This window comes from Eptesicus fuscus, chromosome 12 (genome assembly GCF_027574615.1).
Source record: "Eptesicus fuscus isolate TK198812 chromosome 12, DD_ASM_mEF_20220401, whole genome shotgun sequence".
NCBI lineage: Eukaryota > Metazoa > Chordata > Mammalia > Chiroptera > Vespertilionidae > Eptesicus > Eptesicus fuscus.
Window position 1 is genome coordinate 81,204,952 of NC_072484.1, and position 12,771 is coordinate 81,217,722.

General features: G+C 42.0%; 1 protein-coding gene across 3 annotated transcripts in view; it reads left to right on the forward strand.

Moving 5' to 3' along the window:
- The first annotated feature begins 1,132 nt into the window (after window positions 1-1,132).
- ARK2N (arkadia (RNF111) N-terminal like PKA signaling regulator 2N) overlaps window positions 1,133-12,771 on the forward strand; it is a 67,980-nt gene continuing 56,341 nt past the window's right edge. For all 3 annotated transcript variants that reach the window (XM_028135968.2, XM_008157990.3, XM_028135982.2), the window contains exon 1: window positions 1,133-1,426. The gene's annotated coding sequence lies outside the window, so the exon portion shown is untranslated. The remainder of the gene's footprint in view (window positions 1,427-12,771) is intronic.

Below are 12,771 nucleotides of genomic sequence, written 5' to 3' on the forward strand. Positions count from 1 at the left end.
TATAGTAGGCGTTCAGTGAAAATTAGTTATTATTATAAAATTATTTTATCAACTTATTCATTTAGTTCGTGATGGAAAACTCCCAGGCATACGGCAGTCGGAATAAATAAGTGATCTGGGGGAGCTTAAGGGCTTGGTCTAAAGGGGAGACTGATACTAATGGTCGTGTGGGACCAGCGCTGTGTTTTCATAATCTCCTCCTAGGGACTGTCACACCAGGTCCCAGCACAGCTCCTGAAAATGTAAATATCTTTTACATTTTTCTTCTCAAATCCATGTTTGTTTATTTCTCAAAATCCTGCTTTTAGGGAGCTCAGCCTCTTGGCCATATCTTGAGTAGTGTGGTTTATTCTCAGCACCTCTGCTAGCTGCCAGGTGGCCTGTGCCCACTTCACCTTCCCTCCGGGTCCCGAGTCCCTCACGTTTCTTCCATCTCAGATCTCGACAATTCATATTGTGCGCCAGTGCGTCACCCTTCCCTGGGAGAACTGCAAATCAGAGTGACTCTGGACTCTGCAGAGGAGCACAGAGGTGGAATTTGAGGTGTCTGCACCGCGCCTAGGGGTGGGCGGAGCGGGTCTCCCTGGCGCACCCTGAATCGCCAGCAGGTGGCGTTCTATCTGTGAGGCCTGCGAGGTTCCCGTCCAGAAACTTGAACGGGGTGTTGACGGCACTGCGTGAGCAGAGTATAGCCGAGTATCCCCGAGCCGACGTGGGCATCCTCGAAAAAGTGGGGAGAGAAAGCTGCTTCCTGTTGGAGTTACTCAAGCTTCCAGACACCACGAGCTTCACTCAGGAAAGCTTCAGAAGGGGTGAGTACGGAGCCGCGCACGGGAAAGGTAGCGCTATCCTTTTCTTAGGGTATTGCCCATAGTTTGTACTGGCTGGCTTTCCGAACCTCCAGGAAAGATTTCTGGAACGGAGCTGCCTAATCAGGTGGAAGGAATTGCGGGGAAAAATCCCGGGAAGCCGCTGCCTGCGCGCCCGGCTCTCTGCAGCGGGAGGAGCGCGCGCTCCTGCCCGCCAGATGGCGCTGTCTGGCTTTCCTTTGGCTTTCCGCTCCGCCCCCTGGAGACTCCCGCCGGAGCGGCCGCTCTAGCCGACCCCGCGGGCTCTGTGGTTCCGGGCGGAAGTGAGGCGCCGAGCGGAACGGCCTCTGGTGACATTTTCTCCGGGCGGCGCGGACGAGTGCTGGGACTAGGTGGTGGTGGTGGACCCTGCGGAGGCGGCGAGATTCCCTTTGGCCCCGGCGGGGCTCTGACTGCAACTCTCCGCTCGCCGCCGGGGCCTGTGCTGAGGAGGAGAAGGCGGCGGTGGCCGTCGCGGCCCGAGTCACCGCGGCCCGGAGAGTCCCGGCCGGGTCGGTGCGTGCCCCGACGGGGCGCGCGGAGCGGACGAGGAGGTGCGGCGCCGCCGCGGAGCGCAGGTGAGGCGGGAAGGGGCGCAGGGCAGCGGCCTGGCAAGGGTCTCGGGGAGGGGGCCGGGTTGAGTGGGAGGGTTGCGGGCCGCGCGGCTGAGGGCTCTGCGGCGCCCGCCGGGGTTGTGACGGGCCCGCGCGGGCGCCGGGTGTTCGCGCCTGGACTCGGCCCGGGTAGGGACAGACTAGAGGGGTTGCTTGCTCGCTCGCCCGCCCGTCGCTGGTGACCCCCTTGTCCTCCGGATCGACCGAGTTGGCGGGACGAGCCCCCCTCCCGTTCCCGGGACCGCTTGGGGCCCGGGTGAGGCGCATTCCTTCCCCGGGGGCTGACAGGAGGCTGGAGGTGCCGCAGTCCGTGGGCCGCGCGGCGGAGCGACTTTACGGCCCTTGGAGTTGCCTTCACGCAACTTTCCGGCGCCCCGGCGGGCGGGGGAAGCGGCGGCAGCTCTGCCGACTCTGCGGCCCCGCGGCCGGTGTCTGGCGCCGACGCCTGCCCCTGCCCCTGCGAGCCAGGCAGCCCGAGCGCCGCGGCTGCGGCGGCCTCGGAGGGAGGAAAGGCTTCCCCCAGGCTTGGCGCCGGCTGCCTCTGGGCGCCTTCTTTCTGTCGGCAGACGCCTCTGGTCCACGGGATGGATGCGTCAGTCTCCAAAATGGATTTCTTCCGGTGAGTTTGTCAGCTTTATTTAGAAAACCGGCGACGATGTAAAGTGACGAGCCCCCAAGCTGAAGAGCTTCGTCTTCTCTGACTTCCCAGGGCGTTCTCTTCTTTCCCTCAGTAGCAAGCACTTCGTACGTTATTTCTCCTGGCACCGACCTCAGTGCATTGTCGGAGCAGCAGCCCCCCAAGAACCGGCTGCACGTCTTTCGCCCTCTCCGCGGTCACAGAATAGACGCTCCCTGGTCGAAGGAGTGAACGTCTGTACTTGCTCTCCCAGATTGAACAGCTTGAGCAGTTTATCCTTGGATGTGCTTTTGGTGTCTTGCTTGAACTTTCGCTTTCTGAATTCCTCCATCCAGTCGGATGAAAATTCCACTGATGATGCTGTCAAGGTTGGCCCACTTAATTACAAGTACATCTGGCCGTTTTGCTGAGGCTATTATTGTGTGGTGTCGTGAGGCACATGCTACCAGTTTGAATCACTCCCTTCTCCTGGGATATTTAAGGATGGTTATTAACTTTCTAATGTAGTTTTGCTGATCCTGGCAATCTGGATTCTTCCAGTAAGAGCATTTTGCCTTTTGGTTTAACAATCATTTGTAGAGGCTTACAAGCGATAGCTGTTACCCGAAGTCCTGAGGAGTCAACACTTATTTTTGTTGTTTTTATAGGAAGTGTAATATTTTGGCAGAGTGACCTGGCCAATACAATGTCTAGTTGAGTACTTTATGCTCAGTAAATATAAAGTTATGAATTAAGTTTGAATTCAGGGAACTAGATGACATTTCCTGTGATAATCTGTGTGTTACTTTAAAAAGAGCTTAAGTGAAATTTCTTGCAGTTCCATGAAATGAGAAATAAAAATATTTTTAGACATTTCTAAGTTAGATTCCTTTTCACTACTATAATCTTAAAACTTAAAACCGCACCCTTTTCATAATGTAAATATAGATGTAAACTTCAAAATAGGTGTTTACAATTAGAAAGGGAGAAACATGGTAATTATACCTAGAGCATCAGTTAAATATGATTTCTTAATGGGAAAAATACTTTTTCCTGACATCTTTTAGTGAAAAATGGGAGGGACTGGATTTTGGAGCTGGAAACTTTCTCATTGTTAATTAGCTTCAAATTAAGTTACAGTGTAGCTCTTAATATTACTAATTCATATTAATCTTAAATGCATTTATGAAAGAGTGTCACACGTTTTATAGTTTTCATGATGATTTATCCAAGACTGATATATTAAAGATAAACTAAGCTTTGGTTTTTTATTTTTAATATATTTTTTATTGATCTCGGAGGAAGAGAGAGAGAGAGAGAGAGAAACATCAGTGTTGAGAGAGAATCATTGATTGGCTACCTCCTGCCCCCACACTGGGGATCAAGCCCACAACCTGGGCATGTGCCCTGACCAGGAATTGAACTGTGACCTCCTGGTTCATAGGTCAACGCTCAACCACTGAGCTACACCAGAGGGCTAAGCTTCAAGTTTTAATTTAATGCAGTTTTCTTAGAACTGAGTGCACGTATATCCTTTAAAGGTTTCTTTCTTTTTCTTTTTTTGGTTAATCCTCACCCGAGGATATTTTTCCGTTGATTTTTAGTGAGAGTGGAAGAGAGAGGGAAAGACAGAGAGAAATATTGATGTGAGAGAAACACATCAATTGGTTGCCTCCTGCACTGTCCTGACCAGGGTCCGCTGGGGAGGAGCCTGCAACCAAGGTACTTGCGCTTGACCATAATGAAACCTGGGACGTTTGGTCCGCAGGCCAACGCTCTATCCACTGAGCCAAACCTGCTAGGGCAAAGGTTTCTATTTTCATAAGTGACATTGGTAGCTTAAGTCTCCTAACTATATGACTAGCAACTTCTGGGAGCTTGTGAAGTCATTATTCAGGGAGACGGTTTGCTGGGATCTTCGATTTTATACTTTTGAATAGACTTGATATATGGGCAATTAAGATGTTTTTGCTTTTTGTCTTTAAAGTTTGGAATTGGTATATGCCAGAGATCTAAACCCTATGTTTGTAACTTTGGTAAATCACTTTAGAATTTTCTAATTTTTCTGCATGTAACTAGGGACACGTTTACTGAATTGACAATACTTGAGAAAACCTGTAACAGATGAAAAACGTACAATGGTATGTTTTCTTTTGAACCACACTGATTTCAGTATTCTCTTATTTAGGAAAGAGTTTGGGGCCAAATAAAGTTTCTTGGGTAGCTGTAATTAAATAGTAAAAATGGAATAGATACATTAATAACTGAATAGAAAGCTATGAGACTATAGAAAATGAAGAACTATTGAGAAAACTTTGAGAAAATACGGACGACAAAACATTCAGATGGCACCTCTTTATTCTTACAATACTAACTTACTGACCATTTACTGTGTGCCAGTAGTACTCTAGTTGCTAGAGCTATAGTGATGAATAAGACTGACAGGATCCTGATGGTATAGGAACTTACATATTTAAACGAGGTTTGAGGTAGATTTCAGGTGTGCATTCCAGGCTAGAGAACAGCAAAGTCATGATGAGTATTAATGATCTTGAATGGTTAAGTGTGTCCAAGTGCCATGAGTTTACCGAAGGATAGGTAGGGTAGAAGGAGGTAGGGCCAGGTTGTGAAAATAATAGTACCTTAGTCTACTAATGAGTTATTATTTCTTTGGGGGGGGGGTGGCTATGGAACTCAGGTGGAATATAAAAGATGAGATAGGCATTCCTGTTGAAAGATTTTTCTTTTTTAGTGAATTGCTTTTTTTTCAAATATATTAAATTGATTTTTTACAGAGAGGAAGAGAGAGGGATAGAGAGTTAGAAACATCGATGAGAGAGAAACATCGACCAGCTGCCTCCTGCACACTCTTTATTGGGGATGTGTCTGCAACCAAGGTACATGCCCTTGATGGAAATCGAACCTGGGACCCTTCAGTCTGCAGGCCGACGCTCTATCCACTTAGCCAAACCAGTTAGAGCAAAAGGTTTTTCTTTAGCCTTCATTTCAGTGAGTAGACATTTTATGGTTTTATTTTCTTATTTTGGGTTGATTCTTTCATAGTTATTTTTTAGTTGTCAAATATCTGTCAAATTTAAGTTTGACTGTTGTCACGGAACTTTTCTAAATCCTTAGCCATTATCTTTAATTTTGCCTACTTTCCCCTACTCTTTAAGGACTCAAGATTGTATTTAAAGGAAGTACAATAAACAGTGTTTTCAGCTTCTGTGTGGGCAGTTTTTCTCAGTACAAGTGGGATTGATGTTCATTTAGTCAGTTTTCACACTCTGCCTACATGTCCTTGTGGTAAAAGAAGGAGCAGGGTGAAACGAAAAAGTATCTTGCTTTTCCTGGCCAGTGTGGCTCAGTTGGATGGAGTATCGTCCCATACACCAAAAAAAGGTTGTAGATTGGATTATCAGTCAGGGCACATACCTAGGTTGTAGGTTTGAACAACAACTCCTCCTCCTCCTCCTCCTCCTCCTCCTCCTCCTCCTCCTCGATCGGGTACAAAGATAAAAGAAATAATTTCTGTTCAGGGAACTCAAATGTAGTGATCTAGATGATTTTTAAGTTTCTTTCCTACTCTAAAATGTAGAGAAGAAAAGAAGGAGAAAAAAAGTACTGTATACTAAAACAGCTATAGTATGGAGTTAGTCTTTTCCTTTATAAAATCATTTTAAATAAGGTATTGGAAGATCTTTTCTTAAATGGGTCTCTAAGCTTGAAATGATTGGAGTCTTTTAAAAAAATAATTTCTTTTTTTTATTGTTTAAAGTATTACATATGTCTCCTTTACCCGCCCCCCCCCCCCCTATTCCCACCCCCTAGGACAAGCCCCCACTGCCCCAGTGTCCATGTCCTGATTAGAGTCTTGAATGTTCTTTTTGTACTGCCAGGTCATTTACAAAATACTTTTTACTTTGCCTGGAATTCTTGTCAATGTATTAGTAAATCAGTACTGATTGTTGTTCAAAGAGGAACGAAATTAAATCTGTTAAAACTTATACCAAAAAACCGCCCAAACACTTACACAGCCATTCCCATGAACCTGGATGAACTAGGATTGTGTTTAGGTAATACAGAAATTAAAGTTTTCATTAGCATGGTTAGTGTTAGGGACACAAGATATCAAAGCAATCAGTGGAAGTTGTTTTTTTACTGAGTTGTCTGGTTAAAAAACAACAGCACTTTTGTGATGTCCAGAGTTAGCATTTTGTTAGTGCCTTATAATTAGAGAAAGGTATTGTTGGGGAGAGGGAAGTTGGGTGTGGACTAAAACTCTAGGAAAACAGGACTATTTTCGTTTCTGTATTAAGATCAAAAACCTCATGTGGTTAAGATTTTAAGTAATATCCTGTCTGCCTTAGTTTTAACCCAGTATATGAAAGTATAGTGTATTCTTCAATGAACATTTATCATCAAAGTTTCCCATTATTTTTCTGCACTGCAATCCACTAAATAATTTTCTATGAGCCTGAAGGCATGTAATAGTGGATAGGTTTTTGGCAACATATATTTTGGGGACCTCAGGTCCCAGCATGTGGTGATCCATCTTTATGTGTACTGTCTTCTGAGAGAGATAGAAAATGGCCTGAACAAAATTCTAGGAAGAAACCTAGAACCTGTGTTTTAAATAATTCTTGATTTACACTATTGGTGCTTTTGAGTTTTTAGAGTGCCTTTCATTAGCCACTGTGCACTTTTTGCATTTGATAACTTCCTTGCCTTCTTACTTGATGCTATTTTCTATGCAGTCCTGGTACTGGGCCAGATACATGTCAGTAGTAGTAGTATCTGCCACATGAAGTGATTTGAGCAGCCATTATCACTCTTGACCTATTTATAGAGCTTATATCAGTGAAGAAAAGTTGGTTGGCAAGCAAGCAAAACTCTCTTCCCATGGTTGCAATCTCAGAATTTATATTTCAGTTCCGCTTAAACCAGATCATTGAGCTGCATTAATTTTTAATGATCCCTTTCTGTACACTAACCTTTTAGCACTCCAGTTTCTTAACTACACTCTTGAAGGAAAAAATACCAAATAACTATTATCACATTGAAAAATAATTGGCAATAATTTCTTAATATCATGATATTTGGGGTTCAGATTTCTCTATTTTATAAATGTAACAGTCATTCAGATCACGAGTCAAATAAGGTTTGTGCATTGTTTTATAATCTATAGGTTCCCTTCCGTTTCTTATTCCTGGCAAATTATTTGTTGAAGAAACAAGAGTTTTCCCAGTTTGAATTTGCCAGTTACATTCCTGTGGTGTTATTAAACACATTCCTCTACCCCCCTGGGTTTCTTGTTGTTAATTGGTATTAGGTTTAGAGGCTTGATCAAATTCAGTTTCTATGAGGTATATTCTCTCTCATTTTTTCCTTTGAAGGAAAAAATGCTTTATAGATGATGTTGAGTACTTGTATCAGGAAGCACATAATGTTTGGTTCTCTGTGGTGTTAGCAGCTGTTGATGCTTATTGCCTAGCTCCATTAATTTATTACTCATAATTTCTCACTCTGAATACCTTTTATCATTCTTAGTTCTGAGTTTTTTATACTGTATCTTATTTATAGCCTGTTCAACCTCTTTCTTTTGAGAGCTAAGTGAAGGGAAGAGTTGCTGTGGAGAAAAGAGCCATTTTCTATATTGTAATTCTGTAGTGTTTTTAATTCAGTCCTGATCTTTGGTTCCTGCGCTGTTCCACATTATCCAGGCTACAACTTCTCAGTGGAAAAACTAACTTAAAATCCTGACTCATACTGGGAAGATATCCTTCGAAAGCAGAATTTGTTTTGTAATATTCGTGTTTGTTTAAGATAAGAGTACTGTTGTCATTAAGTTATAATTTATAATAATTAAAAAAGGGTTAATTTTTATATTTCAAAAGATTTGGGAACATCACTGTTATAGATGCAATATAATCTTCTAGACCTAAATATCTGGGGGAGGGGGGCGGTGGGGCTTAATTTTGTTTCTTAGTAAGATACTGCTCTTTACTTCTTCATTTTTGTAGTGTCTGTTTTTTGCATCTTTATGCATAAATACCATTCATTTTATAATACATACTAGTGACCCAGCGCGCGAAATTGCGCGAGACCCAGGACCCCAGACCCCATTGCGCCGAGGGACTCCCCCGAGTCCCACCCTGTGGCGAGACCCAGAGTCAAGTCCTGCTGTTCCACAGGACCTGGAGTCAAGTCCCCGCCCACCTGCGCTGCATATGCAGTCCCACGCTCGCCTCGCTGCGCACGCAGCCTCCTGGTGACTGGTCTTTGGTCATTAAGGTGTTAAGGCCACTGGGTTTTTATAATAGAGATAAATGTAAAGAAACAGCTTTATTAGACTATTAGCAGTATGTCAATTTTGTCTAATGTTTTTATTTGGAAAGATAAAAGAGTTATTGTCAGAAATTATGTTGATTCTTTGTAATGGAAAAATGTATCTTTATATTTAATATGTTTTTATTGATTTCAGAAAGAGGCGGGGGAGGGGTGAGAAACATCGATGAGAGACATCAACATCGATTGGCTGCCTCTTCTACATGCTCCTCCGCTGGGGATCAAACGAAAAACCTGGGCATGTGCCCTGATCAGGAATCGAACAGTTGACTTCTTGGTGCATGGGTTGACAATCAACCACTGAGCCACACTGGCAGGGCTGGAATATATTTTTATATGCAAGTCAATAGTACTTAGTTTTAAGCAAACCAAGTATTTCATTAGTGGTCTTGTTGATTTTTAAAAGTGATTGAGTTCATCAATTCAAATACTTATTAAATATTGTGTGTTAGGAACTGTGAGTGAACTGAAGATGATTAACATAATCCCTGTTTTAACCTAATCTCCCTCTAAGGAGATGGTAATATAATGGGGCTGAGGGGAGTGAGTGAAAACATTTACATAATTAACTTGGAGGCAGAAATTCTAAGGTTAGCTATATTCCTGTAGGCGGTTTCATGACTTTCTTTTGTTTTAAAAGTCCCATCCATTTAAGAAGTAAGTGGTTTTTTTGTTTTGTTTTGTTTTTATTTATTTATTTTTTTATTATTATTTTTTAAAAATAGATTTTATTGATTTTTTTACAGAGAGGAAGGGAGAGAGATAGAGAGTCAGAAACATCGATGAGAGAGAAACATGGATCAGCTGCCTCCTGCACACCCCCCACCGGGGATGTGCCCGCAACCAAGGCACATGCCCCTGACCGGAATCGAACCTGGAACCTTTCAGTCCACAGGCTCACACTCTATCCACTGAGCCAAACCGGTTTCGGCTTGTTTTGTTTTTATTAATCCTCACCTGAGGATATATATTTTTTCACCATTGATTTTTAGAGAGAATGGAAGGGAGGAAGAAAAACAGTGAGAGAGAAACATCATGTGAGAGAGACATATCAATTGGTTGCCTCCTGCATGCCCAACCAGCACCGGATTGAGCCTGCAATGTGGGTACATAACCCTTGATGGGAATCAAACTCACGACCCTTCAGTCCTTGTGCTGACTCTCTGACCATCGAGCCAGACCAGCTAGTGCAAGAACTAACTGTCTTTACAGCAGTTTAAAAATAGTCCGTTTTGATTTTTAGTGCTAGGAGCGCATCATTTTTGACTCAGATTCAGTAGTAAACATGCATAGTTGAATATTTAAACTGTAAGTCAGCTAAGGGTTTTGAAGCTAAGCCTATTAAAAAATAACTTTTAAAAATGTGTTTATGCTTGATTGTTGGAGGCTATTTAAACTGCAACTCTATTGCTGAATAACTACTTCTCTCTTTATTTTTTAATTGAATTTTAGAGAAAAGAGAGAAACATTTATGTGAGAGCAAAACATCAATTGGTTGGCTCCCACACATCCTCTACTGGGGATTGAGACCACAACCAGAGCATGTGTCCTGTCCAGAATTGAACTGGCAACCTTTCCGTGCACAGGTTGAACACCCATCCAACTGAACCACACCGGCAGGGCAACTCTTTTCCACTTTATATTGCATAGTTTTTATTTTTTATTTTATTTTATTTTTTTAAAATATATTTTTATTGATTTCAGAGAGGAAGGAAGAGGGAGAGAGAGATAGAAACATCAGTGATGAGAGAGAATCATTGATGGGCTGCCTCCTGCACGCCCCCCACTGGGGATCGAGCCCGCCACCTGGGCATGTGCCCTTGACCGGAATCGAACCTGGGACCCTTCAGTCCGCAGGCCAACGCTCTATCCACCAAGCCAAACTGGCCAGGGCCATAGTTTTTATTTTTCATTGATTAACCATTTGGTGTGCCTTGGGCATAATTTAAAATAAGCACATGGGAAACTACAGTTTTCTTCCAATATAAAGATGATAAAAAATGGTGGTTGTGTAGTTTGTATAAAATTAATCAAAACAAAGGATGTTTTGTTTTTAGTAAAAAATTTCAAAGAAGTTCTTTTTACTTTCTAAAGTGTAAAATGTAGGTATGCCTTAATTTATATACAAGATGTATTCTTGTATATTTTTGGGGAAAGCCAAATTTTAAATAACAAACTTTAAATACATTAGGAAAACGTGTTTTAAAGGGATCTGTATTAAAACCTTACTTTTAAATATGTAACCTAATTTAACTTTTGTAAAGATTCAGAGGTTCAGAACTTTTATTTTGGTTAGAGGAAGCTACTTGTGTAGCGTGATCTAGTCTTGGCTTAAGAAGCAGATTGGAAATTCAGAAACTGTTCTAAATATACCTGTTAAATTTATCTAAATATATCTTGGCCATTGACCTACATGTTCTTTTCTTAGAAATGAGGATTATACATTTCAGGTTAACTCTGAGCCATAATTAATAAAAATAATTAAAATGTTCCCAGCCCTAGCCCGTTTAGTTCAGTAGAGTGTCGGGGGGCCTGCAGACTAAAGGGTCTCAGGTTCAATTCTGGCCAAGGGCACATGTCCGGATTGTGGGCTTGATCCCCCCCCATTAGGGGTCGTGCGGGAGGCAGCCAATCAGTGATTCTCACCATTGATGTTTCTATCCCTCTCGCTTCCTCTCTGAAATAATAATAATAAAAATAGTTCCCCAAACCTAAATAGAATTGTTTAGATAATGTTAGTATGGATAGACCACTTTTAAAATTACAATTTAAAAAAAATCCTACAAATATGCAATAAAACATTCATTGATTTGAAAAATATATATATTTTTATTGATTTCAGAGAGGGATATAGAAACATCAATGATGAGAGAGAATCATTGATTGGCTGCCTCATACCCCACACGGGATTGAGCCCACAACCTCGTCCTGGGTGGGCATGTGCCCTGACCAGGAATTGAACCATGACCTCCTCGTTCGTAGGTTGATGCTCAACCACTGAGCCATGCTGGCTGGATCGATTTTATCTTTTTTTAATGACTAGTGACTGAAGCGGTCTTTTAGTGGGTTTTATTTTAAACTGAAATTGCCTTTTATCTTTTTGCTTTTTAAAATACCACTTGAAACTTTTTGAAAACTTTGAGGTCTTGGATAATTAATTCATGGTTGACTATTTATGTTGTATCTAAAATTGATCAACAGCACCAGTTGTGCCATTTAGAAGCACTAGTTTTTCAATGCTGAGAAGCAAAGGCCAAGGTAATGCAAATTGTTCTTATGTTGCCTTTTCATAAAGTCTACAAGTAGAGCCGTTAATGCAGTGGTTTTTCTGTGTGCTATGACCTAGCTCCTATGAAAATGTTTATGCAGAAGATAACTATAGTGTGTGCACAGACACATATACAGTAGCTTTACATGCCTTTTTTAAAATGCAGAAATGACATTCAGTAGGTTCATTTAACTGATAAGTCCAATATGCAACTAGCTTCTGGCCTAGTTGGATGTAGCAACTCATTTGATAACTGGGCACTATTTTTCTCCCTTTGTACTGGCTCTCTACAGCTTTTTTTTTTTTTTTTTTTAAATTCTCATCTGAGGCTATGTCTTTATTGATTTTTGGTCCGGCAGTTGTGGCTTAGTGGTTGAGTGTTGACCTAGGAACCAAGAGGTTACCACCGTTCAATTCCTGGTCAGAACACATGCCTGGGTTGTGGGCCCGATCCCCAGTAGGGATAGTGCAGGATCGATGATTCTCTCTGCTTGATGTTTCTATCTATCCTCCCTTTCTCTAAAATCAATAGAAATTTTTTTTTTAAAGGTCTGTCTCTAGATTAATGTTTTTCCATGTGGATGTTCAGTTGTCCTAGCACCATGTATTGAGGAGACTTTTTCCATTGAACTACTTTGGCTCTTTTGTCAGAGGTCACTTGACTATGGGTCTATTTCTGGGCTCTCTGTATTCAGTTCCATCGATCTATGTATTTGTTCTTTGGCTGGAATTATACTGTCTTGACTACTGTAACGTTATAAGTCTTGAAGTTGGGTAGTGTCAGTCCTCCAACATTCAGTATTCTGTTGACTATTCTGGGTCTTTTGCCTTTCTACATAAATGTAGGACCCATATGTCATTATCTATGAAATTCCTTGCTGGAATTTTGATTGGGAATACATTGAATTTATTGATCAAGTTGGGAAGAATTGCCATCTCTGCAATAATGAGTCTTTCAATCCATGAACACAGAATATCTTCCCATTTATTTATATCATCTTGAAGTGTAAGAACAGGAAGAATTGGTTTGTGATAAAGGTCAGAATAATGATTACTTTTGAGGGGCAGGTAATGGCC